Below are 16,683 nucleotides of genomic sequence, written 5' to 3' on the forward strand. Positions count from 1 at the left end.
AGCTCGACTTTCCGACCTGAAGATCGCTGACGTCATTATTTGACCTTGTATTTTTTCCGAGTTCCCAGTTGTCTTGAACGCACCATGAATGAGCACCATCACTGATGCCGCATTCATGTACCAGTCGGAACTTGCAAACTCGGAAATGTCCGACTTGCTAACTGGTTGTAGTTATACACGTGCCGTGTTCAACCAATTACAAGTCGGAATGTATCATAGGCCCGACTAGCAGATGACGCGGCAAGAGTATCCTCCTATGTGACGACAGCAGAGGAAATATCTGCTTGCAAGATTGCAGCGTCTATCAGGAAGTGAAGAAAACAACTGAAAATAATTAGTTGGACCAAATTCCTTGTTTCGGTCCATTTAAAGCAATAATTCGATTGAAAACATAACTGCGAACGGATCTGGTATTCAGAATAAGAAACACATTCGTGGTAAGTTTAATTTAAGCGTTTCATAAAGCTAAAACACGGCGCGAGCGACACATCGGCAGCTAACCATAGCTATCAATCCCTACTCGATTGGCTCAAGACTCCTTCTCAAGCGGCTTGATTTCATCTAGCAGCATAGCTAGCATGGTAGCCAGGCAAGCTAACAGTCGTCGCACTTCGATAGCACCAATTTGTTTAGCTAACTAACGTTGGTGAATGTGTAACTAAGTGGTATTTAACGTTATTTTGAAGTTAATACTACTGAAAGATTGTTGTCAAATATCTGTTTTAGTTTTTTAGTAGGTTGGTTTTCGCAAAGTTCTCAATCTTCGTTTAACTATAGTTATTTCTAGCCAGCTGCTAACGCTAGTTAGTTACGTATTTGGTACTAACTAGCTAGCTCAGAGATAGCACCTCATTGGCTTGGCTAGTGGTAATCTAACTATCTCTGTCTTTGTACCAAAGATTTCCTCCAAATATTTTTATATTGCTTTGTTAGCTAGCCTAGCTAGTTCCCGGCATTGTAGGGACATGATTTGCCATCAAAGTACTTTAAAAATTAAAGTTGAACGTTATTTGATTTATCAGACTTGCATTTACAGATAACCTTAACTTTGTTTTCTAGCTATCTGGAAAGTATTTGAAATAGCTAGCTAGATAGCGAACGTTAGGCTTTTGTTTACATGAAGTCTATGGTATTGTTGGCTATTACGCTTCCATAAATGTAAAGCCTTTACTTTACTAATGAACCGCGTTAGTTTTTTTTTATTAACATTGACAAGGCATTGCCTTTGAGTGATCATCGGTTGAACCTTTTAGTTATGTAGTTAAATTCTAAAATGTAGTTTGCTAATAGAATACACAACAGGTTAATAGGCCTTTCTGAATCAGTGGACAGTGTGACCAGCTTTTCTTTGTCATTTGACAAACATTTAATGTAAATTCACATTACATTTAACACATTTCTCTTTTCATAGCTAGTACTTTTTGATAGGATGAATACAAAGTAGACAACCATATCCCAATAGAATATAGATGGATAAGGCTCAGATGGAAAACAGACATTTTAGAATTTAATTCAAGTAGTTACATACAACTCAATAATTATGTGTGGGTTTGCGAGGTGTATGATAAGACACTGACAGTCAAAGGCAAGGCAGCACATCTCTTGTTTGGCTGAAAGACTCTGACCTTTCTATATGAATGTTGCATGCTCAGGGCCATAGGCACTGGCAGGCATACTGACTCTAGTCACAATGCAGTTCCAGACCTGTCTGCAGGGGTTTTTCTGGCTGGCTCAAAAGGGGGCTTAGGTAATGGGTGTGGTCGGATCGGCTGAATTTTAGAGGCCCTGTCTTGGCGACTTATCGTAATTTGTGCATTTTTAAGACACTTTCCTGGAATTCTACACTTTTCCATGGAGCTGAGAGAAAATGTTGCAGTTTTAAAGCTCCTTGCCTGCCATTCTACATATTCTGCCATGGAGCTGCAAGAAAATGTTGCCGTTTTAAAGCAAGTTTCCTGCAATTCTATGCGTTTTGCAATGGCTAGTGCTGTGTTCTTTTGCTCAAAAATAATAACAAAATCTGCAAAATTCATTGTTTGGGGATTTTCAATTCTTCCTGACTGTGTAGCTTTTATTTGTGATTGTTAGTTCTCAAAGATCATATTCTAAAAAATATAAAGGGTTTATTATCATCTACATAGTGTCTATCTGGTTTTAGTCGTTTACGTTTATACTGAAAGCGTTTTTCCATCCCTAATTTTGATTTATTTTTTACACTGTTTAGATTTGGGCATCCCGAGGAAAAATCCCTGGTCTGTACTTGTGAAGAAAGGAAATGTTGACACGCATTGTGCTGAAGCTTTATGTGTGTTTTTATGAGAGTGGAGTGGGGGAGAGCAGGAGGCAATGCATGTGTCATTGTAGCTCGCTTGGATTGTAGATCACTGACAGCTGTGAGGAGGCATTGACCCTTTAAGCTTTAGTCCTGCTTGTCTGAGTATGTGTGCAACTACAGTGGAACTTTATAGGCCTAGCTGTAGAAATGTTAGCTCTTGTGTCTGCCTGGCATGATACCACAAGCGTTTTTTTTTATGGCTGGCAGTTGAGATTTTCTTGATTCCTTGAAGGCACAAGTAAGGATAATTGCTCATGAAGAAATCAAATGACCATTCTCTTACAAATCTGTAGCCACTTACACAATTTCTTCCCAGCAGAGTACAATTGCCAGAGTCACTTCGCTGCCTGCAGGCTAGTCAGGGAAAATTCTAACCTTGACACAGGTTGCCATGGCAATTTTTCCATGGTCATTTCCCCTAGTGAGAGATGCTATTTGCTGATTACGAGTTGAATATGCTCTGTTACTGAGCTTCCTGTTTATCCACCAAGGCTGTGGGGCGCGAGATAGAGAGGGGTTAAACATTCATGACATCAAGGCCAATGACCATGGACTTGGTGTCATGAATTTCTAACCTCTCTCTCGCTCCCCACGGCTACTGGATCTTAATGGCAACACACAGGCTCTTTAACTATCACGCAGGAATAGGCCTACTGAATGGAAACCACAAGCTTCCCCCCTCTCCTCGCTGTCAGCAGTGCACCCCAGAGCTCGATCAATAGACGCCTGTTCACTTCGTGACATGTGTTGACATCATGTCAGGAGTGTAAAAAAAAAAAACTCTACTCCACTGTTCTTCTTTTGGCACATCCTGTGAAAAAGAGGTGTTGACAAAAGCAAATGGATCTTACATGAATAATACATTCTAAATGTTGACGTCTTTGTATTGAAGATACAAACTAACATGTAGGCTAATGAAAAATGTATGCACTCACTAACTGTAAATCGCTCTGGATAAGAGTGTCTGCTAAATGACTAAAATGTAAAATGCTAAGTCTTCCGTAGGATGTAGTCCTAGATAATCTTATGTTTATAAATGTGTTAGAACCAAAATACCAATGCTCATTGATGTCTTGCTGCTAGGCTGAGTGAATTGAGCCACAGCCTTGCTCCCGGTCACTGTCTCCCAGTGTGGGGGTGCTGCTCTACTGCTCTCCCCTCCCCCTGCGTCAGCAAGTGCTCTCCAGCCCCACCCTTTCTGCCAGAGCTCTGAAGGGCACAAGGCTCTGTTGTTGAGCGCAGCAGGGACAGGGAGCAGGGCGTGTGATTTAATGCACCCAAACAGCCCCCTCGTTCTCTTTTTCGCAGTCAGCTCACTGCTTCCCCTCCTCTTCCCCTGACATGGACTTTTGGTGCTGTGCTACCACCACTCTCTCCCCCTCTCTCCCCTCAATCCAGAGCTAGTGATAAATCAAATTTATGGCCTCTGGGCTGATTGGAGCAAGAGTGAAAAATGTAGAGTGGAGGAGGAGCAGAGGAGAGGTGGGGGGAGTCAGGGATGGGTAATGGGTTTGACTGTTCCTGTCTTTCCTGGAATCTGGCTTTCATTAGGTAGGCTAATGGTTCATGTATTAAACATGAGCCGGTAGAGCCATGGTTCTTGCAGGAAAAAAGGGCATACTGTTCCTACTACACAGTCAGAGGCAACACATATAGCCTTTTATGGTTGGCTATGTCCTATGTGTGTCTCAGCCACATAAGAGCCATTCTGAAGATGATTAAAATGCAGGAGAGGGTGCTCAATGCTGTGCCTTTCAGTAGGCTGAGGAGTGTCAACATCCTTCTCTGAAAAGCAAACATTGAAATTTCAACATGGGACTAATCCAGGAAGGAAATATTAACAACCACATTGATGGATGAAGATGATTGTCATTGTCCAAGCTAGCCTAGATTGTGGGTAGTGACATGTAAGATTGATATTTTAACACATACCCAACCACATCTGGTCCTTATGAAGTAGGCTACCGGGAAATGTATTCATAGCATGAGTAATATTTGCATTCATAAATGACAAAGTAAGTTGTAGTTTTGCATGTACTCAGAGCATTCCCATGAGTACCTACATAAATATATGATTGCAAATTAGCTGCCATTTCTGCTATTCTGTCATCAGTTATGTGTGTGTAAAAACTGCAGAGCAGGGCCGTTTCATTAGTAGTTCATTTATGGAGAAAGATTAGAAACTGAGACTGTATTGAGTGTAGTGTTGCTGGTTCAGAGGATGGTATTTATTGTGTGGATAGTTTTAGTCAAAACTCGTTTGTAAGTGTAACCTGGTCCTGGATCTCTATGTGCTTTATCTTAATCCTCTGCGTGACAACGACAGACGCTCGAGGAGTTGTCTTAAGGAGAAAACTCACCAGACCGATTTGTTTATTTTCTTTTGTTTCAGTTTCGCTTGCCTTGCATGGGTAGATTTTGCAATCAACATCTCCGTCTCTCTATTCCTCACATCCTCCTCCCAAATCCGAACACACACCTATCACAAAGTTAAACTCAGCACGTCCGGTGCCAGCCTTCGTTGTTGACAAAACGTGTTTTACTAGCCTGAGTTACAATACTCTACACCACCATTAATTTTTCACATTGTGAATTTGACTAACATTCAAATTAATTGTGTGTTTGGTGTAGGCTTACTTTGGCCTGACGGTTTTGATAGACGTGTAATTCTCTTTCGGACAAGTTTAGAATTCCCTGTTAAGTAGAGAGACACGGAAGCCCAGCTAGCTTAGCTAGCCTGTAGCCTCAAATGGAGGACGCTAACAAACGTTTTCCACGTAGCAGGAGCGGTGTTTATTTTGCTTTATTCCAGGACAATGTGGACCGCCCTGACTTTCAATGTGCAACTGTTTGCTTACAGGGGAGAAGTGGCTGCTTTTAGCAAACAAGTAGCGAAGTTACACAAGCTACTGGGGAATCCACGCCTGCCTACTTTCTCTTTCTCTTCTGCCCCAGTAGCCGGACGCCGCTCTGGCCTGGTGGAAATGTCATCGCCGTGTCGCTTTCCACAGCCGACTGGCCAGTACTCTGAAGGGATCCCTCCCCAAAGGGGTCTCCCCCTTCCCTGGAGAATGAAGTGAGTAGGATGCTCCTGGATGACTTGGTGGATGTTCCTGTTCTCGATCCTTCCAACCAGCCATGGAGGAAGTCGAAAACAGTGACCTCTGGCAACGAGGTCCTCCTTGGCAAAGGTAAGGCCGGACCGGACACAGACTAGAAACAGCTTTGCCGCCTTGGATCCAGAGGTTCTGGTGCCACCTTCCCTGGGGGCTTCAGATTCGAGATCGGAGCCGGAGGTACCTGCGCCGTTGTCTTCTGTTCGGTCTCCCTCTCCAGTGGCTTTTACCTCAGGTTCAGATCCTCAGAGCGCTCCCCCTCATCGGACGGTGAGACTGTCTAAGACTCCGGCCCGTTCACGATGGATACTACAGCTGGCTCGGGTCCATCGGGCCCCACCGCCCTTCGGTCCTCAAGGGCTTTGCGAAACCACTTGAGGCGAAAGAACGGCTGGACCTCCTCGGGCATTGCACCAGCTGTCGTCATCGGCAGCTCTATGGTAAGAAACATCTTGGTTCCCGGGACAAAAACCTTGTGCTATCTTGGAGAACGAGTACAGGACATAACAAGGCTACTTGCCGGGAGCTGACGCTGTCGTAGTCCATGTGAGGTCAAATGACATAAGGAGGGCTAGCTCGGAACTGCTGGAAAATAGATTTTAAAGAATTGATTCTACCTCTGAAAAATTCCAAAAAGCGGCCAATTATTTCAGGTCCGGTACTATCGTTTGGCCGTGGGTGTGAAAGATTCAGTAGGCTACTGGCATTACACACCTGGCTAAAAGATTACTGTAGCTAAGTTGGAATAACTTTTATAGCTAACTTTGACACCTTCTGGAATAAGAAAATGCTCTACAGAAATGACGGAGTCCATCCAAATCATCTTGGCTCCTGGACTCTGTCCACACATTTCAAGGCTGCGTTGAGACAATGACTAATCAATGACCCAAGCCCAGCTCAGATAATCCCTACCATTGTGTCGCTGAGTTGTAGTAATGCTGCAGAAAATTTAAATTATCCCAGTGGCGTTGGCAGTCACAATGTACAGTGAGGGGAAAAAAGTATTTGATCCCCTGCTGATTTTGTACGTTTGCCCACTGACAAAGAAATAATCAGTCTATAATTTTAATGGTAGGTTTATGTGAACAGTGAGAGACAGAATAACAACAAAATAATCCAGAAAAACGCGTGTCACAAATGTTATAAATTGATTTGCATTCTTATGAGGGAAATAAGTATTTGACCCCTCTGCAAAACGTGACTTAGTACTTGGTGGCAAAACCCTTGTTGGCAATCACAGAGGTCAGACGTTTCTTGTAGTTGGCCACCAGGTTTGCACACATCTCAGGAGGAATTTTGTCCCACTCCTCTTTGCAGATCTTCTCCAAGTCATTAAGGTTTCGAGGCTGACGTTTGGCAACTCGAACCTTCAGCTCCCTCCACAGATTTTCTATGGGATTAAGGTCTGGAGACTGGCTAGGCCACTCCAGGACCTTCATGTGCTTCTTCTTGAGCCACTCCTTTGTTGCCTTGGCCGTGTGTTTTGGGTCATTGTCATGCTGGAATACCCATCCATGACCTATTTTCAATGCCCTGGCTGAGGGAAGGAGGTTCTCACCCAAGATTTGACGGTACATGGCCCCGTCCATCGTCCCTTTGATGCGGTGAAGTTGTCCTGTCCCCTTAGCAGAAAAACACCCCCAAAGCATAATGTTTCCACCTCAATGTTTGACGGTGGGGATGGTGTTCTTGGGGTCATAGGCAGCATTCCTCCTCCTCCAAACACGGCGAGTTGAGTTGATGCCAAAGAGCTCCATTTTGGTCTCATCTGACCACAACACTTTCACCCAGTTCTCCTCTGAATCATTCAGATGTTCATTGGCAAACTTCAGACTGGCCTGTATATGTTTTTTCTTGAGCAGGGGGACCTTGCGGGCGCTGCAGGATTTCAGTCCTTCACGGCGTAGTGTGTTACCAATTGTTTTCTTGGTGACTATGGTCCCAGCTGCCTTGAGATCATTGACAAGATCCTCCCGTGTAGTTCTGGGCTGATTCCTCACCGTTCTCATGATCATTGCAACTCCACGAGGTGAGATCTTCCATGGAGCCCCAGGCCGAGGGAGATTGACAGTTATTTTGGGTTTCTTCCATTTGCGAATAATCGCACCAACTGTTGTCATCTTCTCACCAAGCTGCTAGGCGATGGTCTTGTAGCCCATTCCAGCCTTGTGTAGGTCTACAATCTTGTCCCTGACATCCTTGGAGAGCTCTTTGGTCTTGGCCATGGTGGAGAGTTTGGAATCTGATTGATTGATTGCTTCTGTGGACAGGTGTCTTTTATACAGGTAACAAGCTGAGATTAGGAGCACTCCCTTTAAGAGTGTGCTCCTAATCTCAGCTCGTTACCTGTATAAAAGACACCTGGGAGCCAGAAATCTTTCTGATGGAGAGGGTCAAATACTTATTTCCCTCATTAAAAGGCAAATCAATTTATAACATTTTTAACATGCGTTTCTCTGTACTTTTTTTGTTGTTATTCTGTCTCTCACTGTTCGAATAAACCTACCATTAAAATGATAGACGGATCATTTCTTTGTCAGTGGGCAAACGTACAAAATCAGCAGGGGATCAAATACTTTTTTCACTCACTGTAAGTAATCTAATTTATGCCCCCCTAACTCTCCTGAATGCCTCTGTCGCTCCTACAGCTATTGTATACAGTAATCATGTGAATATGAACTAGAGTTATACTGTTAGCACTGAGGCGGTGTGCCCTAGTAGGAAGTAAACTGTGTGCAGCTCACCCTGCACTATCGGCTCAAACATAAATAACATTATCATGTCTACTTCTGATAAGCTTCCCAGTAAAGCAATAAAAACAATCAAGCATCCCAGAAAAGTGCTAAAAATAGCCCACATTAACATATGTAGCCTAAGAAACAAGGTTAATGAAATCAGTAACTTGCTAGTAACAGATGACATTCATATTCTGACTATCTCTGAAACTCACTTAGATAATACATTTAATACCGAGGTAGCGATGTATGGCTATAACATCTGCAGAAAATACAGAAATGCCAATGGGGGCGGTGTTGCGGCCTATATACAGATCCACATTCCTGTAAAGCTTAGAGAGGATCTCATGCTAAATACTGTTGCCTCACCTAAAGCACATTATTGTGGGAAGCTGCTATAGACCACCAAGTGCTAACAGTCTGTATCTGGATAATACACTATATATTAGGGCTGATCCCATTTAATCGACTGGTCAATAGGCAGTTTTTTTTTTAGTCGAGCAGTTGCATATTATTATTTTTCTTCCCCAATGGTGCACAAGACACCTGTCTGATTTGCACCTGTCTCAGTGGAAGCCAAGGGGATGGCACAGTCCATCACTCTAAGACGTGATACTGAAATTGTATGTGGTTATATTATGTAAAAATAATTGTGCAACACTAATAAATCAATATATTATTTTATAACAAATGCGCTTTCTTCCGCGTTGGATAAGGTCGCTGTCCACTGTTCTGAAACAATCTTCAGTGAGACGTAGAATTGGCACCTTTCCCTAAATGCATAATAGCAAAGTTAACCAGCATGTTGGAATTGAGAACAATGCGGTGTAGGCAGCAGAGGCGAGGAAACAGCCCTTGCCTTAGCTTAATTGTCTATGAAAATTGAGGAGAGAAGAAACCCCAACTTAATTATGTCTATAATCAATAGCCTAACTGTTAAATGTGCCTCGTTTTATAAATCATCCATATATACAGTGAGGGAAAAAAATATTTGATCCCCTGCTGATTTTGAACGTTTGCCCACTGACAAAGAAATGATCAGTCTATAATTTTAATGGTAGGTTTATTTGAACAGTGAGAGACAGAATAACAACAACAAAATCCAGAAAAACGCATGTCAAAAATGTTATAAATTGATTTGCATTTTAATGAGGGAAATAAGTATTTGACCCCTCTGCAAAACATGACTTAGTACTTGGTGGCAAAACCCTTGTTGGCAATCACAGAGGTCAGACGTTTCTTGTAGTTGGCCACCAGGTTTGCACACATCTCAGGAGGGATTTTGTCCCACTCCTCTTTGCAGATCTTCTCCAAGTCATTAAGGTTTCGAGGCATTACATTTGGCAACTTGAACCTTCAGCTCCCTCCACAGATTTTCTATGGGATTAAGGTCTGGAGACTGGCTAGGCCACTCCAGGACCTTAATGTGCTCCTTCTTGAGCCACTCCTTTGTTGCCTTGGCCATGTGTTTTGGGTCATTGTCATGCTGGAATACCCATCCACAACCCATTTTCAATTCCCTGGCTGAGGGAAGGAGGTTCTCACCCAAGATTTGATGGTACATGGCCCCGTCCATCGTTCCTTTGATGCGGTGAAGTTGTCCTGTCCCCTTATCAGAAAAACACCCCCAAAGCATAATGTTTCCACCTCCATGTTTGACGGTGGGGATGGTGTTCTTGTGGTCATAGGCAGCATTCCTCCTCCTCCAAACACGGCGAGTTGAGTTGATGCCAAAGAGCTCCATTTTGGTCTCATCTGACCACAACACTTTCACCCAGTTCTCCTCTGAATCATTCAGATGTTCATTGGCAAACTTCAGACGGGCCTGTATATGTGCTTTCTTGAGCAGGGGGACCTTGCGGGCGCTGCAGGATTTCAGTCCTTCACGGCGTAGTGTGTTACCAATTGTTTTCTTGGTGACTATGGTCCCAGCTGCCTTGAGATCATTGACAAGATCCTCCTGTGTAGTTCTGGGCTGATTCCTCACCGTTCTCATGATCATTGCAACTCCACGAGGTGAGATCTTCCATGGAGCCCCAGGCCAAACTGCGATTAGGAGCACTCCCTTTAAGAGTGTGCTCCTAATCTCAGCTCGTTACCTGTATAAAAGACACCTGGGAGCCAGAGATCTTTCTGATTGAGAGGATGTCAAATACTTATTTCCCTCATTAAAATGCAAATCAATCTATAACATTTTTGACATGCGTTATTCTGGATTTTGTTGTTGTTATTCTGTCTCACTTTTCAAATAAACCTACCATTAAAATTATAGACTGATCATTTCTTTGTCAGTGGGCAAACGTACAAAATCAGCAGGGGATCAAATACTTTTCTCCCTCACTGTATCTACAGAAATAAGACAGATCTTGCTTCTGTTGCCTGTTTCAGTGTTTGTTTAATAGCCTACTGATTCCGTGAGCACCTAGCCTCATGCAACGGAAAAATGTTGGAGAAAGCAATTTCACAGGAGTACATTTTTTTTTTGCTTTAGAACAGGCTGCTATTACTTATAATTTATTTCGTGTTTACACTATTCCAAACAGGCATAAAAATAAATTTTTAAATAATATTGTAATCTAACAGCACCTGTTTGTCACACATATGCACACAGCTCTCACTCCTATACCCTTCTTTTTCTTGATCTCCTTACTGTTATTATTATCATCATTATAATAATATGTAATGTCGTTATCATTAGTAGGCTTTATATAGTAGCCGTGTATAGCGTGTCCTGTTTAGTCTTAATACCGTAACTTACTCAGGCCTATATTTCAATTTATAGGCTACTGTATCAATCAATCATATGTTCATGCCATCACACAGCATACGATACATAAATAAGGGAGCTTTCAGTAATATAATTTTTTCTCTCGTTAGAACAGACTCTCTGGTATACTTTTCTTTTAGTGTTTTCACTGTTCGAAATGGTCAAAAATATATAATATTGCACTATAAAAAAAATAAAAAACATTTTTTTACCCCCCTTTTCTCCCCAATTTCGTGATATCCAATTGTCCCATCGCTGCAACTCCCATATGGACTCGGGAGAGGCGAAGGTCGAGAGCCATGCATCCTCCTAAACATGACCCTGCCATGCCGCACTGCTTCTTGACACACTGCTCGCTTAACCCGGAAGCCAGCCGCACCAATGTGTCGGAGGAAACACCGTACAACTGGCGACAGTGTCAGCGTGCATGCGCCCGTCCCGCAACAGGAGTCGCTAGAGTGTGATGGGATAAGGTCATCCCGGCCGGCCAAACCCTCCCCTAACCCGGATGACGCTGGGCCAATTGTGCGCCGCCTCAAGGGTCTCCTGGTCACGGCCGGCTGCGACACAGCCCGGGATCGAACCCGGATCTGTAGTGACGCCTCAAGCACTGCAATGCAGTGCCTTAGACCGCTGCGCCACTCGGGAGGCGCCCCAAAAATATAACATTAATCTAACAGCAACTGTTTGACACACATAATACTCACGCAACGCTTGCTCCTATACCCTCCTTTTTCTTGATCTCCAGTAGTTTCCACAACTAAGTAAAATGTCTCCCACAGATCTGACATCCCCTTTCTCTCCTGAGCAACCAGTAAACATTAGCCCGTTTCAAGTTTCTTTTTCACATCCTCCTCATCCATTTTGCTGTTACTGTGTTCAGAGTTTGTTATAATCAATCTATTGATGTGATTATGATAGGCTTTACAGTACCATTCAAAAGTTTGGACACACCTACTCATTCAAGGGTTTTTCTTAATTTTTTACTATTTTCTACATTGTAGAATAATAGTGAACACATCAACTATGAAATAACACACATGGAATCATGTAGTAACCAAATAAGTGTTAAACAAATCAAAATATATTTGAGATTCTTCAAATAGCCACCCTTTGCCTTCATGACAGCTTTGCACACTCTTGGCATTCTCTCAACCAGCTTCACCTGGAATGCATTTCCAACAGTCTTGAAGGAGTTCCCACATATGCTGAGCACTTGTTGGCTGCTTTTCCTTCACTCTGCCATCCGACTCATCCCAAACCATCTCAATTGGTTTGAGGTCGGGGGATTGTGGAGGCCAGGTCATCTGATGCAGCACTCCATCACGCTCCTCCTTGGTAAAATTGCCCTTACACAGCCTGGAGGTGTGTTGGGTCATTGTCCTGTTGAAAAACAAATGATAGTCCCACTAAACCCAAATCAGATGGGTTGGCGTATCGCTGCAGAATGCTGTGGTAGCCATGCTGGTTAAGTGTTCCTTGAATTCTAAATAAATCACAGACAGTGTCACCAGCTAAGCACCCCCACACATAACACCACCTCCATGCTTTACGGTGGGAACTACACATGGGGAGATCATCCGTTCACCCACACCGCGTCTCACAAAGACACGGCGGTTGGTACCAATTAGGACTCCAGACTAAAGGACACATTTCCACCGGTCTAATATCCATTGCTTGTGTTTCTTGGCCCAAGCAGGTCTCTTCTTATTATTTGTGTCCTTTAGTAGTGGTTTCTTTGCAGCAATTCGACCATGAAGGCCTTATTCACACAGTCCCCTCTGAACAGTTGATGTTGAGATGTGTCTGTTAATTGAACTCTGTGAAGCATTTATTTGAGCTGCAATTTCTGAGGCTGGTAACTCTAATGAACTCCTCTGCAGCAGAGCTAACTCTGGGTCTTCCTTTCCTGTGGCGGTCCTCATGAGAGCCAGTTTCATCATAGTGCTTGATGGTTTTTGCAACTGCACTTGAAGAAACTTTCAACGTTCTTAATGTTCTGTATTGACTGACCTTCATGTCTTAAAGTAATGATGGACTGTCGTTTCTCTTTGCTTATTTGAGCTGTGCTTGCCATAATATGGACTTGGTCTTTTACCAAATAGGGCTATCTTCTGTATACCCCCCTACCTTGTCACAACACAACTGATTGGCTCAAACGCATTAAGAAGGAAATAAATTCCACAAATTAACTTTTAAGAAGGCACATCTAAGATCACCATGTGCAATGCCAAGCTTCAGCTGTAGTGGTGTAAAGCTTGCCGCCATTGGACTCTGGAGCGATGGAAATGTGTTCTCTGGAGTAATGAATCACGCTTCACCATCTGGCAGTCCGACGGACAAATCTGGGTTTGGCGGGATGCCAGAAGAACGCTACCTGCCCCAATGCATAGTGCCAACTGTAAAGTTTGGTGGTGGAGGAATAAGGGTCTGGGGCTGTTTTTCATGGTTTGGGCTAGGCCCCTTAGTTCCAATGAAGGGACATCTTAACAGTACAGCATACAATGACAGTCTGGACAATTCTGTGCTTTCAACTTTGGCAACAGTTTGCGGAAGGCCCTTCCTGTTTCAGCATGACAATGCACCCGTGCACAAAGTGAGGTCCATAAAGAAATGGTTTGTCATCAAGCTGGCCAGGTTATCAGTCAACCTACCAGGGTATTTACAAACCGCGCAGGAATGAAATCATCCACATGTATTGATCACATCTTTACTAATGCTGCAGAAATCTGCTCTAAAGCAGTATGAAAATCCATAAGAAGTAGTGATCATAATATAGTAGCTATATCTAGGAAAACAAAGTTCCAAAAGCTGGGCCTAATATCATGTATTAGAGGTCATACAATACATTTGGTAGTGATTCCTATGTTGATGATGTAAATAATATTTGCTGGTCTGTGGTATGTAATGAGGAGCAACCAGACTCTGCACTTGACACATTTATGAAATTGCTTATTCCAGTTCCTAATAAGCTTGCACCCATTTTAAGAAAATGACTTTAAAAACTTAAATCCCAGTCAATTGATGAGGAATTTTAAAATGGTATGGTAGAAAGGGATGAGGCAATAGGAACGGCAAATAAGTCTGGCTGCACGACCGATTTGGTAAACATACTGCAAATTGAGAAATCGTGTGACTAAACTGAATAAAAAGAAGAAACTATACATTGAAACAAAGATGAATGATAGTGAAAAGCTTTGGAGCACCCTAAATGAAATCATTGGAAAAAAGGCAAACTCTGCTCCATCATCCATTGAATCAGATGGCTCATTCATCACAACCTACTGATATTGCGAACTACTTTAATTATTTTTTTCATTGGCAAGATTAGCAAACTTATTAGCCCCCTTTACTGGCTCAAATAGCCGACCAATCAGCCTGTTACCAAACCAGAGTAAACTTTTGGAAAAATTGTTTGACCAGATACAATGCTATTTTACTGTAAACAAATTGACAACAGACTTTCAGCACGCTTATAGGGAATGACATTCATCATGCACAGCACTTACACAAATGAATGCTGATTGGCTGAGAGAAATTGATGATAAAAAGATTATGGGGGCTGTTGACTGCAGTGCGGCTTTTGACATTTTACATTTACATTTTAGTCATTTAGCAGACGCTCTTATCCAGAGCGACTTACAGTTAGTGAATACATATTTTTTTATACTGGCCCCCCGTGGGAATCGAACTCACAACCCTGGCGTTGCAAACGCCATGCTCTATCAACTGAGCTACATCCCTGCCGGCCATTCCCTCCCCTACCCTGGACGACGCTGGGCCAATTGTGCGCCGCCCATGAGTCTCCCGGTCGCGGCCGGCGGCGACAGAGCCTGGATTCGAACCAGGATCTCTAGTGGCACAGTTAGCACTGCGATGCAGTGCCTTAGACCACTGCGCCACTCAGGAGCCTGCTGGAAAAACGTATGTGTTATGGCTTTACACCCCCTGCTATATTGTGGATAAAAAGTTACTTGTCTAACAGAACACAGGGTGTTCTTTAATGGAAGCCTCTCCAATATAATCCAGGTAGAATCAGGAATTCCCCAGGGCAGCTGTCTAGGCCCCTTACTTTTTTCAATCTTTACTAACGACCTTCATTGATTTAAAGCCAGTGTGTCTATGTATGCAGATTACTCAACACCATACACGTCAGCTACTACAGTGACTGAAATGACTGCAACACTTAACAAAGAGCTGCAGTTAGTTTCAGAATGGGTGGCAATGAATAAGTTAGTCCTAAATATTTCAAAAACTAAAAGCATTGTATTTGGGACAAATCATTCACCAAACCCTAAACCTCAACTAAATATTGTAATGAATACTGTTGAAGTTGAGGAGACTAAACTGATAGGAGTAACCCTGTGTTGTAAACTGTCATGGTCAAAACATGATTGAGCAGTAGCTAAGATGGGCAGAGAAGTCTGTCCATAATAAAGCGTTGCTCTGCCTTTTTAACAACACTATCAACAAGGCAGGTCCTACAGGCCCTAGTTTTGTCGCACCTGTACTACTGTCCAGTCGTTGTCAGGTGCCACAAAGAGGGAAAATTACAATTGGCTCAGAACAGGGCAGCACGGCTGGCCCTTAAATGTACATGGAGAGCTTACATTGGCTCAAAGTAGAGGAGAGATTGACTTCATCACTGTAAGAAGTATTGACATGCTGAATGCACCGAGCTGTCTGTTTTTAAACTATACTGAACAAAAATATAAACTCAACATGTAAAGTGTTGGTCCCATGTTTCATGAGCTGAAATAAAACATCCCAGAAATGTTCTATGCGCACAAAAAGCTTATTTCTCTCAATCTTTTTGCAAAAATTGTAGATCCCTGTTAGTGAGTATTTCTCCTTTGCCATGATAATCCATCCACCTGACAGGTGTGGCATATCAAGAAACTGATTAAACAGCATGAACATTACACAGGTGCACCTTGTGCTTGGGACAATAAAAGGCCACTCTAAAATGTGCAGTTTTGTCACCCAACACAATGCCACAGATGTCTCAAGTTTTGAGGGAGCGTGCAGTTGGCATGCTGACTGCAGAAATGTCCACCAGATAATTTAATGTTCATTTCTCTACCATAAGCCGTCGTTTTAGAAAATTTGGCAGAACGTCCAACCGGCCTCACAAAAGCAGAACGTGTAACCACGCCAGCACAGGACCTCCACATCCATTTACATTACATTTTAGTCATTTAGCAGACGCTCTTATCCAGAGCGACTTACAGTTAGTGAATACATATTTTTTATACTGGCCCCCCGTGGGAAACGAACCCACAACCCTGGCGTTGCAAACGCCATGCTCTATCATCCGTCTTCTTCACCTGCGGGATCGTCTGAGACCAGAGTATTTCTGTCTGTAATAAAGCCCTTTCTGTGGGGAAAAACTCATTCTGATTGGCTGGGCATGGCTCCCCAGTGGGTGGGCCTATGCCCTCGCAGGTCTACCCATGGCTGCGCCCCTACCCAGTCATGTGAAATCCATAGATTAGGGCCTAATGAATTTATTTCAAGTGACTGATTTCCTTATATGAACTGTAACTCAGTAAAATCGTTGAAATTGTTGCATGTTGCGTACATTATTTTGTTCAGTATACTAGCACACAGCTCGGACACCCATGCATACCCCACAAGACATGCCACCAGAGGTCTCTTCACAATCCCAAAGTCCAGAACAGACTAATGGAGGCACATGTTACAGTTCCATGTAGCCATGGCTCTATGTAG

At 43.1% G+C, this 16,683-nt stretch overlaps 1 protein-coding gene across 3 annotated transcripts in view; it reads left to right on the forward strand.

Moving 5' to 3' along the window:
- The first annotated feature begins 278 nt into the window (after window positions 1–278).
- LOC121576782 (protein strawberry notch homolog 2) overlaps window positions 279–16,683 on the forward strand; it is a 124,376-nt gene continuing 107,971 nt past the window's right edge. For all 3 annotated transcript variants that reach the window (XM_041890236.2, XM_041890237.2, XM_041890238.2), the window contains exon 1: window positions 279–437. The gene's annotated coding sequence lies outside the window, so the exon portion shown is untranslated. The remainder of the gene's footprint in view (window positions 438–16,683) is intronic.

This window comes from Coregonus clupeaformis, chromosome 11 (genome assembly GCF_020615455.1).
Source record: "Coregonus clupeaformis isolate EN_2021a chromosome 11, ASM2061545v1, whole genome shotgun sequence".
In the NCBI taxonomy this organism is placed as follows: domain Eukaryota; kingdom Metazoa; phylum Chordata; class Actinopteri; order Salmoniformes; family Salmonidae; genus Coregonus; species Coregonus clupeaformis.